The sequence below is a fragment of the Callorhinus ursinus genome, unplaced genomic scaffold (genome assembly GCF_003265705.2).
Source record: "Callorhinus ursinus isolate GAN/ISIS: 27379988/994484 unplaced genomic scaffold, GSC_fseal_2.0 scaffold33, whole genome shotgun sequence".
NCBI classification, from domain to species: Eukaryota; Metazoa; Chordata; class Mammalia; order Carnivora; family Otariidae; genus Callorhinus; species Callorhinus ursinus.
Genome location: NW_027397095.1, coordinates 10915917 through 10936123, shown reverse-complemented (window position 1 = coordinate 10936123; position 20207 = coordinate 10915917). Strand labels below are relative to the sequence as shown.

Here is a 20207-nt window from a genome sequence, read left to right as displayed (position 1 = left end):
CAAGAAATATTGAAAGGGGTCCTCTAAGCAAAAAGAGAGCCTAAAAGCAACATAGACCAGAAAGGAACACAGACAATATACAGTAACAGTCACCTTACAGGCAATACAATGGCACTAAATTCATATCTTTCAGTAGTTACCCTGAGGGCGCCTGGGTGGCTCAGTTGTTAAGCGTCTCCCTTCGGCTCAGGTCGTGATCCCAGGGTCCTGGGATCAAGCCCCACATCGGGCTCCCTGCTCTGCGGGAAGCCTGCTTCTCCCTCTCCCACTTCCCTTGCTTGTGTTCCCTCTCTCGCTGTCTCTCTCTCTGTCAAATAAATAAATAAAATCTTTAAAAAAAAAATAGTTACCCTGAATGTAAATGGGCTAAATGCCCCAATCAAAAGACACAGGCTATCAGATCAGATAAAAAAACAAGACCCATCAATATGCTGTCTGCAAGAGACTCATTTTAGACCCAAAGACACCCCAGATTGAAAGCGAAGGGGTGGAAAACCATTTACTATGCTAATGGACACCAAAAGAAAGCTGGGGTGGCAATCCTTATATCACACAAATTAGATTTTAAACCAAAGACTGTAATAAGAGATGAGGAAGGACACTATATCCTAAAGAGTCTATCCAACAAGAAGATCTAACAATTGTAAATATCTATGACCCTAACATAGGAGCAGCCAATTATATAAGGCAATTAATAACACAAGCAAAGAAACAAATTGACAACAATACAGTAATAGTGGGGGACTTTACACCCCCCTCACTGAAATGGACAGATCATCTAAGCAAAAGATCAACAAGGAAATAAAGACTTTAAATGACACACTGGACCAAATGGACTTCACAGATATATTCAGAACATTCCATCCCAAAGCAACAGAATACACATTCTTCTCGGGTGCCCATGGAACATTCTCCAGAATAGATCACATCCTAGGTCACAAATCAGGTCTCAACCGGTACCAAAAGACTGGGATCATTCCCTGCATATTTTCAGACCACAGTGCTTTGAAACTAGAACTCAATCATAAGAGGAGAGTCGAAAAGAACTCAAATACATGGAGGCTAAAAAGCATCCTACTAAAGAAGGAATGGGTCAACCAGGAAATTAAAGAATAAAAAAAATTCATGGAAACAAATGAAAATGAAAACACAACTGTTCAAAATCTTTGGGATACAGCAAAGGCAGTCCTAAGAGGAAAGTATATAGCAATACAAGACTTTCTCAAGAAACAAGAAAGGTCTCAATACACAACCTAACCCTACACCTAAAGGAGCTGGAGAAAGAACAGCAAATAAAGCCTAAACCCAATAGAAGAGAAATAATAAAGATCAGAGCAGAAATCAATGAAATAGAAACCAAAAGAACAGTAGAACAGATCAATGAAACTAGGAGCTGGTTCTTTGAAAGAATTAACAAGATTGATAAACCCCTGGCGAGACTTATCAAAAAGAAGAGAAATGACCCAAATAAACAAAATCATGAATGAAAGAGGAGAGATCACAACCAACACCAAAGAAATACAAACAATTATAAGAACAAATTATGAGCAACTCTATGCCAGCAAATCAGAAAATCTGGAAGAAATGGATACATTCCTAGAGATGTATCAACTACCAAAACTGAACCAGGAAGAAACAGAAAACCTGAACAGACCTATAACCACTAACGAAATTGAAGCAGTCATCAAAAATCTCCCAACAAACAAAAGCCCAGGGCCAGATGGCTTCCCAGGGGAATTCTACCAAACATTTAAAGAAGAATTAATACCTATCCTTCTGAAACTGTTCCAAAAAATAGAAATGGAAGGAAAACTTCCAAGAGGTTTTATGAGGCCACCATTACCTTGATCCCAAAACCAGACAAAGACCCCATCAAAAAGGAGAATTACAGACCAATATCCTTGATGAACATGGATGCAAAAATTCTCACCAAAATACTAGCCAATAGGATCCAACAGTACATTAAAAGGATTATTCACCACGACCAAGTGGGATTTATCCCTGGGCTGCAAGGTTGGTTCAACATCTGCAAACCAATCAATGTGATACATTAATAAAAGAAAGAACAAGAACCATATGATCCTCTCAATAGATGCAGAAAAAGCATTTGACAAAGTACAGCATCCTTTCTTGATCAAAACTCTTCAGAGTATAGGGATAGAGGGTACATACCTCAATATCATAAAAGCCATCTATGAAAAACCCACAGCGAATATCATTCTCACAACACAGAGTACTAACCACTATATGATCACGGCAAGAATATCATTCTCAATGGGGAAAAACTGAGAGCTTTCCCCCTAAGGTCAGGAACATGGCAGGGATGTCCACTATCACCACTACTGTTCAAGATAGTATTAGAAGTCCTAGCCACAGCAATCAGACAACAAAAAGAAATAAAAGTCATCCAAATCGGCAAAGAAGAAGTCAAACTCTCACTCTTTGCAGATGATATGATTCTTTATGTGGAAAACCCAAAAGACCCCACCCCAAAAATGCTAGAACTCATATAGGAATTCAGTAAAGTGGCAGGATATAAAATCAATGCACAGAAATCAGTGGCGGGGCGCCTGGGTGGCTCAGTTGGTTAAGCGACTGCCTTCGGCTCAGGTCGTGATCCTGGAGTCCCATGATCAAGTCCCGCATCGGGCTCCCTGCTCAGCAGGGAGTCTGCTTCTCCCTCTGGCCTTCCTCTCTCTCATGCTCTCTACCATTCTCTCTCTCTCTCTCAATAAATAAAAATCTTAAAAAAAAAAAAAGAAATCAGTGGCATTCCTATACACTAACAACAAGAACAGAAGAAGAGAAATTAAGGAGTTGATCCCATTTACAATTGCACCCAAAACCATAAGATACCTAGGAATAAATCTAACCAAAGAGGCAAAGAATCTGTACTCGGAAAACTATAAAATACTCATGAAAGAAATTGAGGAAGACACAAAGAAATGGAAAAACATTCCATGCCCATGGATTGGAAGAACAAATATTGTGAAGATGTCAATGCTACCTAGAGCAATCTACACATTCAATGCAGTCCCCATCAAAATACCATCTACTTTTTTCAAAGAAATGGAATAATCCTAAAATTTGTATGGAACCAGAAAAGACCCCAAATAGCCAGAAGAATGTTGAAAAAGAAAAGCAAAGCTGGCGACATCACAATTCCAGACTTCAAGCTCTATTACAAAGCTGTCATCATCAAGACAGTATGGTACTGGCACAAACATAGACACATAGATCAATGGAACAGAATAGAGAGCCCAGAAATGGACCCTCAACTCTGTGGGGGGGGGGGGTGCCAACTAATCTTCGACAAAGCAGGAAAGAATGTCCAATGGAAAAAAGACAGTCTCTTCAACAAATGGTGTTGAGAAAATTGGACAGCCACATGCAGAAGAATGAAACTGGACCATTTCCTCACACCATACACAAAAATAGACTCCAAATGGATGAAAGACCTAAATGTGAGACGAGTCCATCAAAATCCTAAAGGAGAACACAGGCAGCAACCTCTTCGACTTCGGCCAAAGCAACTTCTTCCTAGAAACATCGCCAAAGGCAAGGGAAGCAAGGGCAAAAATGAACTATTGGGACCTCATCAAGATAAAAAGCTTTTGCACAGCAAAGGAAACAGTCAACAAAACTAAAAGACAACCTACAGAATGGGAGAAGATATTTGCAAATGACATATCAGATAAAGGGCTAGTATCCAAAATCTATAAGGAACTTGTTAAACTCAACACCCAAAGAAGAAATGATCCAATCAAGAAATGGGCAGAAGACATAAACAGACATTTTTCCAAAGAAGACATCCAAATGGCCAACAGACACATGAAAAAGTGCTCAACATCACTCGGCATCAGGGAAATACAAATCAAAACCTCAATGAGATATCACCTCACACCAGTCAGAATGGTCAAGTCAGGAAATGACAGATGTTGGCAGGGATGCGGAGAAAGGGGAACCCTCCTACACTGTTGGTGGGAATGCAAGCTGGTGCAGCCACTCTGGAAAACAGTATGGAGGTTCTTCAAAAAGTTGAAAATAGAGCCACCATACGATCCAGCAATTGCACTACTGGGTATTTACCCCAAAGATACAAATGTAGGGATCCGAAGGGGTACGTGCACCCCGATGTTTATAGCAGCAATGTCCACAATAGCCAAATTGTGGAAAGAGCCAAGATGTCCATCAACAGATGAATGGATAAAGATGTGGTGTGTATATATATATATATATATATACACACACACACACAATGGAATATTATGCAGCCATCGAAAGGAATGAAATCTTGCCATTTGCGATGATGTGGATAGAACTGGAGAGTGTTATGCTGAGCAAAATAAGCCAATCAGAGAAAGACATGTATCATATGACCCCACTGATATGAGGAGTTCTTAATCTCAGGAAACAAACTGGGGGTTGCTGGAGTGGTTGGGGATGGGAGGGATGGGGCGGCTGGGTGATAGACATTGGGGAGGGTATGTGCTATGGTAAGCGCTGTGAATTGTGCAAGACTGTTGAATCACAGATCTGTACCTCTGAAACAAATAATACGTTATATGTTTACAAAAAAAAAAGAAGAGAGCAGGAGGGGAAGAATGAAGGGGGGAAAATCGGAGGGGGAGATGAACCATGAGAGACAGTGGACTCTGAAAAACAAACTGAGGGTTCTAGAGGAGAGGGGGGTGGGAGGATGGGTTAGCCTGGTGATGGGTATTAAAGAGGGCACGTTCTGCATGGAGCACTGGGTGTTATACACAAATAATGAATCACGAAACACTACATCAAAAATTAATGATGTGATGTATGGTGATTAACATAATAATAAAAAAAGAAAGGAAAGAAAGAAAAGGAAAGGTAGAAAGCAAGCGCGCGCACGCGAGAGAGAGAGAGAGAGAGGAAGACATATCAACCTAGTAACTACTAATCATAAAAAAGCACTACTGAAAACTTCTGTGAAGCATTTTTAATATTTTTAAATAAATAAAAGTTAACATACATTTCCAAGTTCATCTAATATTCTCTATCAAAATGAATCTTCCCACAAATCAGTGATTTGGTAAATTTGGTATTTAAAAAATTAAATGCCTTCTCCCGGATTTTATTACATTGAAGAATATAATGCAAGCGGAATATTGCATTATCTAAGTGCAACAATTTTTAAAGAAATTAAAGAGAGCTAGAAAAAGTGAAAATATTTGGTCACCATAAAATTTCATTTTTAATTGACTCATTAATATATAAATGTATTTGTTCTTCATAACATTTAGATTACAATGGAAAATCCAGGCGATTAAAAGTCTTACAAAATATTGTAAGACTTTTAAGATTAACTTCTAAAGCTAATGTTTAAAGCTTTAGTGTGGTCATGTATCATTGTTTAGTGCATGCATTTAGATATGTACATATTGAAGTCTATTAAAACTATTTGATTTTAAAAACAGAAGATATATATAGTAGAGGACTGGTAACTCAGAAAGAAAAGTGGTCTTTGAGTATATGGTTTGTTCTCAACCATGAGGGTGTAAAATGTTATTTACTTTCTGCATGTTCTACCCAGATGACAAAAGTTTGTTTTTCTCACCATACCCAAATACAATTGCTCAAAAAGATCTGTTACTGTTCTTGTTTTTGTGCTGATTTTGCATACTTTAAAACTATAAATGACTGTAATTAAATAGAGTATGGGCTTCCAATTATAAAGTAGCTGAAATTACTCATCTATTTTTTTCTTTTAGTTATTACAAAGTATTTTTTCCTGATTAATAACACAGACAAGGCTGTGGCCATTTCCTTTTTGGGGCATCTGTGCTATTAACTGGAAACTCTTGTTGATGTTGCCCTTCTCTGAGACAAGCCACAAATTCCGAGATTCAAGGAATTAAAATTATCAAGGTGTTTATATCAAAATTATTGTCACTTCCAAATGGCCACTAGGTAGCACCAAAGGCCTGCTCCTCCACTTTGTAACCTATTGCAAAACACAACAAAGAAGATGCTAGAAATAATTAGGTGTGTTTGAGATCCTTTAAACTTTTCAGCCACTCTTTTTTCAAATATTTTTTTTCTGCCCTTTTTCCTCTTTCCTCTATGGGATATCAATTACCAATACATTGGACTGTTGTCTCTTCATTTTGCTTCAGTCCTCTCTGTTCTTCAAATTTATATATGTATGAAATATATATATGAAATCAAGTCCATTAATTCTTCTGCCATCTTCAATATGTTGTTGAGCCCCTCTAGTAAATTTATTTGTTATTGTGTTTTTCAGCTCTAGAGTATCTATTTGTTTTTTGTGGTAGCTTCAAAATCCCTATTGTCATGTTCTCATTCATTGATAACACATTTTCCTTTAATTCTTTGAAAATTTTCCTTTAATTCTTTGAATGTTCAAATAGATTCATAATAGATAAGCCGTTGTCTGCTAAGTCTGATATTTGGACCCACTTAGAATTAATAGTCAATTCTATTGACTGCCTTTTTCCCTAGGCCTGAGTCTCACTTTTCTGTTTCTGTCAATGTCCAGTATTTTTGGTTGAAAATTAGACATTACACAAAATATGTTGCAGTGACTCTGGATTCTGATGTATTCTTATAATTATTGGGTTTTTATTCTAGGAGACAGTTAACATACCTGAACTCAAACTGCAAATTTTGTGTTCTTTGTGGTATGCAGCAAATGATATATTTGGTTTGTTCTTATAGCTACCCGCTTTGTTTTTTAGCCTGACTCCCTGTGGCGTCTCCCACGGGCCCATGTAATTTGACAGTCAGCCAAGAATTTGGACAGAGATGAGGCTCAGCCTTTCTGTGGCTTCCTTGCCTCTAAGGTTTTACACCTAATTACCAGCTGTCCTGCTGGCCTTACACTCTGTCTACTGGCACTGCAAGTCCACAGGCTTCAGTTTTCTGCTGCTCCATCTAAGCACAGATGGGAATGCATACAGTTAAAATGGGGCGGGGGGGGGAACACACCTCTAGATATATACCCAAAAGAACTGAAAACAGGTACTCAAATAAGTACATGTGCTTACATGTTCACAGCAGCACTATTCACAATAGCAGAGGTTGAAACAGCCCAAATGTCCATCAATGGATGAACAGATAAATTGTGGTATATACAGACAGTAGGTCTCAACAAAGGAATGAAGTACTGATCTCTGCCACAACATGGATTGTAAGTTTAACATTACGCTAAATGAAAGAAGCCAGACAATAAGGTCATATATTATATGAATCCATTTATATGAAATACCTGGAATAGGTAAATCCATAGAGATAGAATGCCGATTGGTGATTGCCAGGGGGCTGGGAGGAGCGCAACTGAGGAGAAACCACTTAATGGATAAGAATTTTTACTATGGAGTGATGGAAATATTTTGGAATGAGATAGAGGTGGTGATTTCACAACATATATGTATTAAATGCCACTGAATTGTCAACCTTCAAATAATGTGTGAATTTCACTTCAATAAGTTATTTTTAAAATTATTTTTCAACATCACTAGCCATTAAAGAAATGCAAATTAAGACTACAATGAGATATAAATACACACCTGTTAGAACAGCTAAAATAAAAAAGAGTGACATTACCAAATGCTGGTAAATATATGGAACAACAGGATCTCTCATACATTACTGATGGGAATATGAAATCAATGATCATAGTTTGGCAGTTTCTTATTAAACCAAACATTCAACTACCATACAACCCAGCAATTATATTCCTGGGCATTTATTCCCAGAAAAGTGAAAATTTACATCTACACAAAAACCTGTACATGAACCTTCACAGCAGCTTTATTTATTTTCTTTTTTTTTTTTTAAAGATTTTATTTATTTATTTGACAGAGAGAGACAGCGAGAGCAGGAACACAAGCAGGGGGAGTGGGAGAGGGAGAAGCAGGCTTCCTGCTGAGCAGGGAGCCCGATGTGGGACTTGATCCCAGGACCCTGGGATCATGACCTGAGCCGAAGGCAGACGCTTAACGACTGAGCCACCCAGGCACCCTAGCAGCTTTATTTGTAATAGCCAAAAACTGCGAACCAAAATATCCCTCAATAGGTGAATTGTTAAATAAACTGTGGTATATCTGTTCCATGAAATATTAATCAGAAACAAACAGGCATGAAATATTGAAAACATGTGTATCTCAGGGGAATTATGCTAAGTGAAAAAAGCCAATCTCATAGGGTCAAAAAAATTCACATGCTATATTATTCCATTTATATAACATTCTCCATGTAACAAAACTGCAGTGATGGAAAACAGATTAGTGGTTATCAGAGGTTAGGGATGGTGGGGAGGGGAAGGGTGAATATCACTAATTAAAGGGTAGCACAAGGGAGATCTTTGTGGTGGCAGGATAGTTCTGCATATTGATTGTACTGGTGGTTACCCTAATATACATCCACAACAAAAGGGCACAGAATTACAGACACATATTCTATCTATGTCAATTTCATGGTGTTGATACCGTACCACAGTTACGTAAGATGTAACCATTGGGGGAAATTGGGAGAAGGGTACACAGACCTCTCTGTACTATTTTTTGAAACTTCGTGTGGATTTATAATTGTTTCCAAATAAAAAAGGAAAAAAAAACACAACGTAAAATAAACTTTAATAAAGTTGATTTTTTAAATATAAATAAAAATAATTTTTTAAAAGTTAAGCCAAATAGGGGCGCCCCTGGTACAGTCACTTAAGCATCCGACTCTTGATTTCAGCTCAGGTCATGAACTCAGGGTCCTGAGATCAAGCCCCACATCAGGCTGTGCACTCAGGGCAGAGTCTGCTTGAGATTCTCTCTCCCTCTCCCCCTGACCCTCCCGCTTGTGCTCTCACTCTCTCTCAAATAAATAAATCTTTAAAAAAAAAAAAAAAGTTAGGGACACCTGGGTGGCTCAGTTGGTTAAGCAACTGCCTCCGGCTCAGGTCATGATCCGGAATCCCAGGATCGAGTCCCACATCGGGCTCCCCGCTCAGTGGGGAGTCTGCTTCTCCCTCTGACCCTCCCCTCTCTCATGTGCGCTCTCTCTCACTCATTCTCTCTCAAATAAATAAATAAAATCTTTAAAAAAAAATAAAAATAAATAAAATAAAAGTTAGGGGTGCCTGGGTGGCTCAGTCAGTTGAGCGCCTGCCTTCAGCAGAGCCCCCCATCAGGCTCCCTGCTCGTTGGGAAGCCTGCTTCTCCCTCTGCCCTTCCCCCCTGGCTCATGCCTTCTATCTCTCTCAAATAAAATCGTTTTCAAAAAATAAAATTTAAAAAATTTAAAAAGTTAAACCAAAAACCTACCCAAAAAAAGGCAACAAATACACAGATCTTGCTCTCTGTAGCTCCATATTTCAAGTGTAGATTTCTCTCTGGTCTTTACCTATTTTGTGTTGGGTCTCATGAATCCTCTCCTATACATGCATAGTTTAGCTGTCAAAAAGAATCTGGGGAGAATTTATATTTGGAATTCGGGTGTCATTCTTTCTATACTCCTCTTGCTGCCAGAATTTCCCTCTTTAAATTTCCAGCTAATTTTCCAGCCCTGAAAGGTACCTTGAGCCAATAAGGCTATGTTTTTCCACTGCAATTTCTTCTAGTCATAGCCATAGGGATCAGGAAATGTCTTCGGACCAGAAAGCCACAAACTCACAACTCACTCTTTGCAGTTGTGGTGTTTTTTTCTTCTGATTTTGGGTACTTCCCAGTGTCTTAAGTTTTTTAAATCAATTTTTGTAATTGTTATCTGCAAGAAGTTACACATGACCACTTCATTCCTCCACAATTACTGGAAGCCTCTGTTTTATAATTTAAAATTATATCAACATTATTATAAGTTTTCTTGTCATCAAACCCACAATACGAGAAAAGTTTCCAAATAAAGAGAAGCTCCAATTCCACCAGTATTTTTTATAGGCCAAATGTTTTTAATATGTATATCTCAGCTACTATATCCCTCAGGATGGATAGAAGCATAATCAAGTTCACATGCACTGTCCAAAAACTGACCTTTTTGGGGTAATGCTTTTACTGAATATAATTCACATACCACATAATTCACACACTTAAATTGTACAGTTCAATGGTTTTCAGTATATAGAAAGAATTTTGCAATCAGTACCATAATCAATTTTAGAACATTCCATCACCCCTAAGAAAAAACCCAATGCCCTTTAGCTACATCATTCCCCTTAATTCCCCCAGAACTAGAAACCACTTTCAAAGTCTATAGATCTGCCTATTTTGGACATTTTGCATCACATAAATCATATAATATATAGTCTTTTGAGACTAGATTCTGTCACTTAGCATAACATTTTCAAGGTTCATGTTATAGCTTCATTCCTTTTTATGACCAAATAATATTCCATAGTATGGATATACCCTATTTTGTTTATTCATTCATTTTTTTACTATTATGAATAATGCTGCTATAAGCATCTGTATCCAGATTTTTGTGTGGAAGAATGTTTTTGATTCTCTTGGGTATATACCTAGGAGAACTGGTAGATCAAATTATAACTCTATGTTTAACCATTTGAGCAACAGCCACTCTTTTCCAAAGCGCCTGCACCATTTTACATTCCCACCAACAACATATGAAAGTTCTCATTTCTCAACATCCTGGTCAACATTTATTATTATCTGTCTTTTTTATTATAGCCATTCTACTGGGTGTGGTATCTCATTGTGGTTTTGATTTGCATTTGCCTGAGAGCTAATGATGTTGAGCATCTTTTTGTGGGCTTATTGGCCATTTCTATATCTTCTTTGGAAAAATCATTTCAGATCATTTGTCCATTTTTTAATTGGAATTCTGTTAAGGATTGGGTTGAATCTATAGATCAATTGGGGAAGTACTGCCATCTTAATGAATATAGGATGTCTTTCTATTTATTTGCTTCATGTTTAATTTCTTTCAATAATGTTCTATACGCCTAAAAACATAAGGTTACACTCTGTTAAATTTATTCCTACATATTTTAATCTTTTTGATGCTATTATAAATGGAATTGTTTTCTTAATTTCATTTTCAGGTTGCTCATTGCTATTGTATAAAAATATAATTGATTTTTATATTAATTCTGTATCCTACAACTTTGTGGAACCCTTTTATTAGTTCTAATAGTTATTAGTGGATTCCTTAGGATTTTCTATATGATAAATCATGTCATCTGTAAATAGAGATAGTTTTACTCCTTCCTTCACAATTCAGATACCTTTAATTTCACTGTTTTGTCTACTTGCCCTGGCTAGAACTCTAGTACAGTGTTGAACAGAAGCAGAGAGAGTGGACATTCTTGTCTTGTTCCTAACCTAGGGGGTAATCTCAGTGGCTTACAACCTTTATTTTTTGCTCATATTACATGTAAGCTGGGGCCTTATGGCAGGTCAGTTGCAACTGTGCTCAGTTCTTCTTAGCCTTAATCCACAGATATAAATGTCTTCTCATTCTAGCACCCAGCCTGAGGCCTTTACCTGGGCTATACTATTATCTTTGCAAAGGGCTAAAATAAGAGGTTAAGCCAAACCACATAATCACTTTAAACCTCTGCTTGGATGTGGCATGTCATATCCACTCACACTCTATTGCCAAAGCATGTCAGTTGTGCCCAAAGTCAAATCTGTATTCCTCCCACAAGAGGCATGGCAAGTCACCTGGCAATAGGCAAGGATACATAATCCTCTTACAGGAAAGGTGGGGAGTAAATAACTGAACAATATCATCTACCCTATTGGGGCTATATCTAATTTCCATTACCTCTAAGAATTAGAGAAAATTACTAACTAAGCAAGAAGCCCAACTAATTATCTTGACACAAAACCACAATAAGATCAGTTTTGTTGTGTGTGCCCAAGACCACTCTTAAAGAATTATTGTCCAAGGTTGCATAAGACTATATAAGAAAACTTAATCTAAAACTTGAAAATAAGGAAAAATGATGATTGCAAAACTTATTAAATATCATGGCAGCAAATTTTCTAATAAGCCTGTCAGTTCTCTCCCTCTAGGTTTGTACCTTTGACTAACAATCCACAACTAATTAGGGTCCAGAGAATTTTAGTCTTATAAAGTTAGAGGTTAACATGTAGAAAACTACCAAAATGTGATTTACTTTTTGGAGGGTTCTTGGTTCAGTAAATAACCCCAAAAGTTTCAGTTTATTGCACTATAAAACATTAGTCAGTTTTTAATCTAACTTAGTCATCTTATTTTGGCATTCTTTTCCCAACTGATTAAATTAATCCCTGTTTTTCAAATGCTCTTTGAAGAAGCATTCTTGTGTATCTGCTGATTCTTTCATTAATTGGTTGAATAAAACTTTGGCATGTGCTAATGAATTACTTTGTCTGAGGCTTGTGCTTTTATAGACATCACCAACCCCAAGCAATTTTCCCTGAACCCCTCTTCCTCCAACCTCTCACTCCTCCTGTGCTCCCACATCGCAATCCTACATGAACAATGAACATTTGTAGAATGAATGATTGCTCTATAATTGTTATAAGGTACAACAAATAACCAAAATGAAAAAATGAAGCAAGAAAATTTGGTTTCTAGAATTTAGGGGGGAATATGTGGAGAAAATAAATTAGAGAAAATATAGCCAGTCCTCACTTTTAGGAAGGCCCATATATGTAATTTAAATATAGGACACAAGCGTACACATTATCCTAAAGCTTCTTTGTTTCATGAAATAATTCACCAGAGTTCCCTAAAACAATAGAATCTCCTTCTGTGTTAACTATCTGACTGGGTTAGTTTTATAATCTGTTGACAAAGATCAGAAGTGAAACTGCTGTCAATGAGAAAATTATTTGATTTATGTATGTGTACACTCTAGAGTGCTTTCCAGAAACATTTATTGTGTAAAGTGAACCAGGAGTACCTAGGATAGTGAAGAAGTTTAGCTTACAGGCTACTTGATCTCTGACCTCTAAAGGCCTTTGGTTAAAAAGGGGGGGGGGGGCGGAAAATGAATGTTGCTATGCTTCATTTTAGCACCTATAAAAATGTTTGCCATCTTGGGGTACCTGGCTGGCTAAAGTCGGAAGAGCATGTGACTCTTGATCTCAGGGTTGTAAGTTCAAGCCCCACCTTGGGTGTAGAGATTACTAAAAAATAAATGAATAAATCTGAAATGCTTGCCATCTTACTTCACCTTCTCCCTGACCAAACCTGTACTCCCTCCCCACTAAAACAAAGTATCCTACCATCCTTCCTCAAAAGAAAACATACTCTTAACAGTGCTAACATCTACCTAAGCTACATGAATCAGAATTTTAATGGAAATTCGTTTGCCACTTTAATTTTAGCATGTATCTCAGTTAAGCCACTGAATATGTTCAAATGCTGTAGGTAAGTGGAACTTTTGTTAACTGAACTATGGTTTAAAAACGTCCTAAGGAAGCTTTCTGACTAAACGTAAAAGCAAATCAATTATTTCATACCTCAGCAGCTGTAATGTTTCACCAAGACAAAGAACGCAAAGTATTTCTTACTTTGAGAAAGAATTTAAACTCTATTTGGGCCAGTAGGCAGAGTCAGAATTTCCTGGACATATCCCACAGGGAACAGTGAGATGTGGCTCTTAAAATATTCCTAATGACTTCATCTTTCAACATACCAGCTCTAAAATAATTGGGAGTTGATGGCATGAAAGGTCCCTCTGGCAGATATCTTTACCCATAATGTTCTTTCTTCAAAGGTTAGCCTATCCTAGTTCTTAGGACATTAGACATCTACATTTTATGTCTGCCAACAAAGTTGAACAATGAAAGAGACCCTGGGAAATCTGTCATGTAAATTGCCTCAATGAATGTTATTTTGATTATAAAGAGAAAAAAATGTATTTGAAAAAAGTTGAACTCCAGTATTTTTTTTAAGTTGCTCTAAACTAATATCCCTCCCAACTACCACCAAAATAAAGTAACCAGAAAGAATTTTTTTTTTTTAAGATTTTGTTGATTTGTCAGAGAGAGAGAACACAAGCAGGGGAAGGAGCAGAGGGAGAGGGAGAAGCAGGCTCCCCCACTGAGCAGGTAGCCCAAGGTAGGGCTCGATCTCAGGACACTGGGATCATGACCTGAGCCGAAGGCAGATGCTTAACTGACTGAGCCACCCAGGAGCCCCCAGAATTTTCTTTAGCCAATTCATATTCCATCAAAAATAATTATATCAACCTTGGGGGGTCTGGGTGGCTCAATTGGTTAAGTGTCTCGACTCTTGATTTCAGTTCAGGTCATGATCTCAGGGTTGTGAGATTGAGCCCCATGTTGGGTTCATGAGCTGGGCATGGAGCCTGCTTAAGATTCTCTCTCTCCCTCTGCCCCTCTCTCTCTAAAAAGATTTTTTTAAATAATAATGATAATTATATCAACCTTGAAAAGAAAAACCTTCTCTGCTATTTGTCCAGAGTTATAGAAAAGCAGTGGCACTCATTGTTATATACAGACCAATCTGGAAATCTATTTACTTGGGCTTCCTGGCGAAAAAAGCATGGATGAATTAGTCTACCAATCATCTCCAATTTTTCAATGGGTTGTGTTCCAAAATTTATTTGTATGTCAACTGTTGGGAAAGCAGAACATATTTTCCCATAACAAAGGGTGGTTAGGGTCTCTGATCAGCTTGCAAAAGCCTATAGATTGCAAATCTACCTCAACCATGGAGCTACCTCAGAACCAATCTACTGACTGAGCCAGCCAGGCACCCCTGGGTCCAATATTTATTGAGTACCCTGTGCCATGTGGTAGGTGCTGGCATTAAACAACAGTCCTGCAATTGTGAAGCTTATAGTCTAGATGAGTGTTGAAGAAGCCACAGAAACCAAACAAATCCTCAATGAAGAAGCAAAAGATGGGAAAGCACAACTGTTCCCAACCTACTAAATTAGACTTCCAAACCAGCCCTCATTTTTTGGAAGTGAATAAAATATAAAATATGACCAAGTCAACTACTGCATAGGTCAAACAATTAAGTATCAATTGTGACATATTCCTCTTACAATGAAACTGAAGGAAAGCCTCAAATACAAAAACCAGAAGCTTAACTTCACAAACTGGCACAAAATAAAACCACCAACTGCGCCAGGTCCATTTGGGCAAATTTCCCACCTCTCCTTTTACCTTCAAGTAGCCATCTGAGCTGCCCACTGTGGTACTCTCACAGCCTCAGGCTGTGTCCCTTTCTCTGAATTTTGCCTAAAGCAAAACCTCTCAATGTTTTCCTAGGGAATATGGGAGCATGATGGGGTCATCAGAAATCATTTGTGCTTCAGTGCTCCTGAGAAAATTGGTTGACTCCTCCCATAATCCCTTTCTTAAAGGATATGCACATCTCCAGAAGTTCCTATAAAATCCTTACTTGTGGCCGCGCCCGGGGAGTGAGTCTGTACAGTCAGGGCTTCTGCTGGGCAGGGCCAGCTGCTAATCTTACAGGCGGACACTGGGGCGGGGCCCGAGATGGGGCATATAGGTGGCGTCCGCTGCTGAGAAACACCTAGCGCAGGTACAAGGGTGGCGGCGAGAGGGAGTTCACACCTGTTGCGCTCTTAAAGAAATGAAGACTTGAGAAAATACCAAGGAGGGGCTGATCGGTGTCTTTCGCGCGCACCTGGAGCCCCACCCTCGGCCAGAGGAAAAGCCCCTTGGGTGGCAGGCAGGCGCTTCAGAGAAAGCCAGAGGAAAAGCGCCTCTCCCCGCGCCTCCCACTCCTCCTGCGCGGCCGGCCCAGTCTGCACTCCCGCCGCGGCCTTTGGCCCGCCGAGCCTTCCCACCCCGGCCTCCAGGCGCCTCTCGGCAACCTGTGCCCCCCCGCCCTCCCCCCAGCGCTCCCATGGCACCCGCCCGTCCCACGCGCTCCCGGAGCGCAGGCCTCTGCCGGCAACTGCTGCTGGCCCTCACGATCTTAATAGCTAACGTTCTTCAAAGTAGGCTATTTAAGTTAAAAAAAAAAAAAAAAAATCCGTACTTGTGAAAATTTCACACACCACAGCTGGCCAGTAGGGGAGATATTTTGGAATCAGGACCTTTCAGTGCCCAAACTACTCCTGTAGACAACTACGTAACTCATCTGTATATGTACTTAATAGCTCTAGAACCGAAAACCTTTGCAGAGTTGACATCCTAAGGAGTTCTCTATCCTTTGATTTAAAAAAATTAGAGCTCTATATAAATATGTGCCAAGCATCGATGTATAAATTGTCTCATTTGGGGCACCTGGGTGGCTCACTTGGTTAAGCTTCTGACTTTGGCTCAGGTCATGATCTCAGGGTCCTGGGACAGAGCCTCCCTTCATGCTCTGCACTCAGCATGGAGTCTGCTTGTCCCTCTCCCTCTGCTCCTCCCCCCGCTTGTGCGCTTTCTCTCTCAAATAAATCTTTAAAAAAAATTATCTCATTTAGGGGCGCCTGGGTGGCTCAGTTGGTTAAGCGACTGCCTTCGGCTCAGGTCATGATCCTGGAGTCCCAAGATCGAGTCCCGCATCGGGCTCCCTGCTCAGCGGGGAGTCTGCTTCTCCCTCTGACCTTCCCCCCGCTCATGTACTCTCTCTCTCTCTCATTCTCTCTCTCAAATAAATAAATAAAATCTTTTAAAAAAATAAATAAAAAAAACAAATGTGAGACATTTATTAAAAAAAAAATTATCTCATTTAATCCTTAGGAGTACCTTATTGAAATGACTGTTATTATTAGCCTCATTTTACCAATGAGGAAACTGAAGGACAATCCATCTAAAAGAAGGCAGGAAAAAAAGGAAGATATGATGGGACAAATAGAAAACAAATAGCAAGATATCAGATTTAAACCCAATCACATCAATAATGACATTAAATGCATTGTCTAAACACCCTAATTAAAAGGCAGAGATTGTTGGGGCACCTGGCTGACTCAGTTGGTAGAGCATACAACTTTTGATCTCAGGGTCATGAGTCTGAGCCCCACGCTGGCATGAAGATCACTTGATAGATAAATTAGATAGATAGATAGATAGATAGATAGATAGATAGATAGACAGACAGACAGATAGATAGATGTGCCTGGGAGGTGCAGTCAGTTGGGCATCTGACTCTTGATTTCTGCTCAGGTCATAATCTCGCGGTCATGGGATAGGGCCCCCCATCGGGCTCCCTGCTTGGTAGGGAGTCTGCTTGAGATTCTCTCTCTCTCTCTCCCCCCACCCTTCCCCCTGCACACATGCGCATGTTCTCTCTCTCTCAGATAAATAAATCTTAAATATTTTTTAAAAGGCAGAGATTGTCAAATTGGATTAATAAGAAACCCATTTTCAATATTTAAAAAAAAGAATGGAAAAAATACACCCTGCAAATGGAATCAGAAGAAAGCTGGAGAAACTACATTAATTTTGACATGGATTTTAGAATGAGGAATATTATCAGAAATAAAGAATATTTCATTTTGATAAAGGGGTCAATTCACCAAGAGTACATAATCCCAAATGTGTATGCACCTAATCACAAAGTTTCAAAATACATAGAACAAAAATTGACAAAACCAAAAGAAGAAATAAGATAAAGCCACAATTATTATTTTCAAATTACAATACACCTCTCTCAGCAACTGACAGACCAAGCAGACAGAAAATCAGCAAGGACACAGAATATTTGGAACACCACCAACCAACTAGACCTAACTGGCATTTATAGAACACTACATCCAACAAAAACAGAATACACATTCTTTTCAAATGCACATGGAGTATTCACCATGGTAGACCAGCTACTGTGCCATAAAATAAGCCTCAGTAAATGTAAGAGAATTGAAATAATTCAAAGTATGTTCTTTGACCAACAGAACTAAACTACGTATCAATTAACAGAAGGGTATCTGAGAAATTTTGCAAATATTTGGAAATTAAAACACTTCTAAATAACACATGGGTCAAAGAATAAATCATAAGGGAAGGTGGAAAATATTTTGAGCTGAATGAAAATGAAAATGCCACATATTAAAATTGTGGGATGCAATTAGAGCAGTGGTTAAAGAGAAATTTATAGCATTGAATTATTAAACAGTTATGCAACCCCCCTCCACAAACATCAGGATATTATGCAAGGAAAAGGAATGGAGGACAAAACCCAGCCCTGAACACAACCACCATAGAAAAATGACCCACTGCAGATGAAAGTTAAAGGAGAAAGTACAAGTGGTATCAAAAGCAGCTCTGAACTCCATACATCTTACCTTGATAGTCGATGCTTGCTGACAATATACGTCTAGGTTAACAAGAACTTAGATCCAGGAAGGTCAGTGAAGGTAGGCTGGAGAAGGCAGGGAGTCAGAATGAACAAGGGCAGCACGGGCTAGCAGAGTTGATGAACTCTGATCCCAGGACAGGGGTTGTTACTCTTATCTTTAAAATACTTCCTGCCAAAGATGAGTTGTCCCTGGAGCCTAACACTTACTACCCTCAGAAATAAGAAGCTTCTGATGTGTTGTTTCTAATTGAGGTAAGAACAGAGAGGTCAGGATTGCAGGCTGGTTGAACTGTGATCCCCAAATACCGTCCCTACATTAGAATCACCTGAGGAACTGTGTTAAAAAATACTCCAGGCCCCCACTCCAAAATAATCTAATTCAGTATATTTGGAATGCAGAACCTAAAGTTTCCCAATTAATTCTAACTCTGATATCAGATTCCCAGTCTGCAAACTACTGGTATAAATATTATCACTACATAAAATTGCTAACAGTTACTGAGTACCTGCCACTACTAGGTCCTCTTTATGTGCTTTAATGTATTGTTAGATTTAATTCATTAACAAAAGGGCACTGTGAAGACCAGGCAAGGACATTCAAGTGGAGCTCATCCCCACTCAGAGGAAACAGATAAGGGAAATCATCTTGACATACAGGCAGTAACTTTTCAATTACCTGTAAAGATATGAAAAATGTGATTAACACTGATTAAAGCAATAAAAAGATTGGTGATGTCGGACTTAGTCATGAAGAAAGACAAAAAAAGGAAAAAGTCTTGAGGCAGCATGGAACAGTATCCAAAGAGGGAGTATTTGCCTCTCAAATATGATCCAATCCTGCGCTAGCAGGGGAACAGGTTGACTTCAAGGATTCTGCACTATACAAAAATGGGTCTGAATTCCAAGTTCAACATTCTGTCGCCTGAGAATGGCTTCCTGACCATCCAATCCTTCCTGAAGTCTTCCCAGATCAACCTGTTGAGAGCAAGACTTCCCAAATCACACCTAGTCTGAGGTCATTCTTACCCTGAGTACTCACCATCATCTTAAAATGTAACAGGACCCCAGTTGCATGTGGTATGAATACCTTACTCGTTTTACACTTCATTTCCTGCTTGTATCTTGTAAGCGTGATCTTTTCTCTATTATTGATGTCCTGGATCAATTATCCTGGAAAGCGCAAAAGGTGTCTGCATAATAGTAACTAGCAACGGCATATTTAAATTATGTCATAAATGTTCTTTGATAATGATGATATAGGTAACCCTAGAAGATAAGCATCACAACAAACTGCATGAAATTAGGATCATGAAGGCCTTGAATATAGGACAATAATATCATTCCGGCTAAAATGTTGTGGGAACATGGGTGATAGTAGCTCTTTATCAGCTTGATATTCAAATCTAAGGACATCTAGCTGTCACAGGACAAAAACCAGAGGTCAGACTAAGCTAGAGGTTAAGTACCAGGTCATTTTCTAGCTCCTAATCCTTCCCTAAATGAAGGCTACTTCTGACTTGCAATGATGCATTTATGTGCCCTGTGTCCAAAATCTTCTTTTCTTCTTCCACTAAACACCCCTATTTAACAACACATCAAAGGAATTAAGCTTTGTTAGCCTGATTGATGTGGAACTGGTCATTAGAAGGTAAAACAGTATCTAAGAATCAGAAATAAAAAGCAATTATTCTTACGTTAATACAGATCTTCTCAGGTTGTCGCACTTCCTTTAGTTACATTTCCAATATCCCTTCTATTGTCATTCTTAGTTATGTCAATTTGCATTTATAAATACCAACAAAATCCGTATGCAACTAGCATGAATTACCATCTCTTAAGCAGCTCCTCTTTTTATTCTCAACTCTAGGTCCAGTGAAATCTCTTTGGCCCTGACAATGTCTCTAGAAATGTTACTTCAATTTAAAAAATTAAACATTTAAACCATGCTTCTGATAAGTGATAAGACAGAATATTAAGTGGCTCTA

General features: G+C 38.7%; 1 long non-coding RNA gene across 1 annotated transcript in view; it reads right to left on the bottom strand.

The window, feature by feature from the left end:
• LOC141370373 (uncharacterized) overlaps positions 1 to 18251 on the bottom strand; it is a 213686-nt gene extending 195435 nt beyond the window's left edge. The window contains exon 1 of the long non-coding RNA XR_012374365.1: positions 18209 to 18251. This is a non-coding gene — a long non-coding RNA (uncharacterized lncRNA). The remainder of the gene's footprint in view (positions 1 to 18208) is intronic.
• Between the last annotated feature and the right edge of the window lie 1956 nt (positions 18252 to 20207).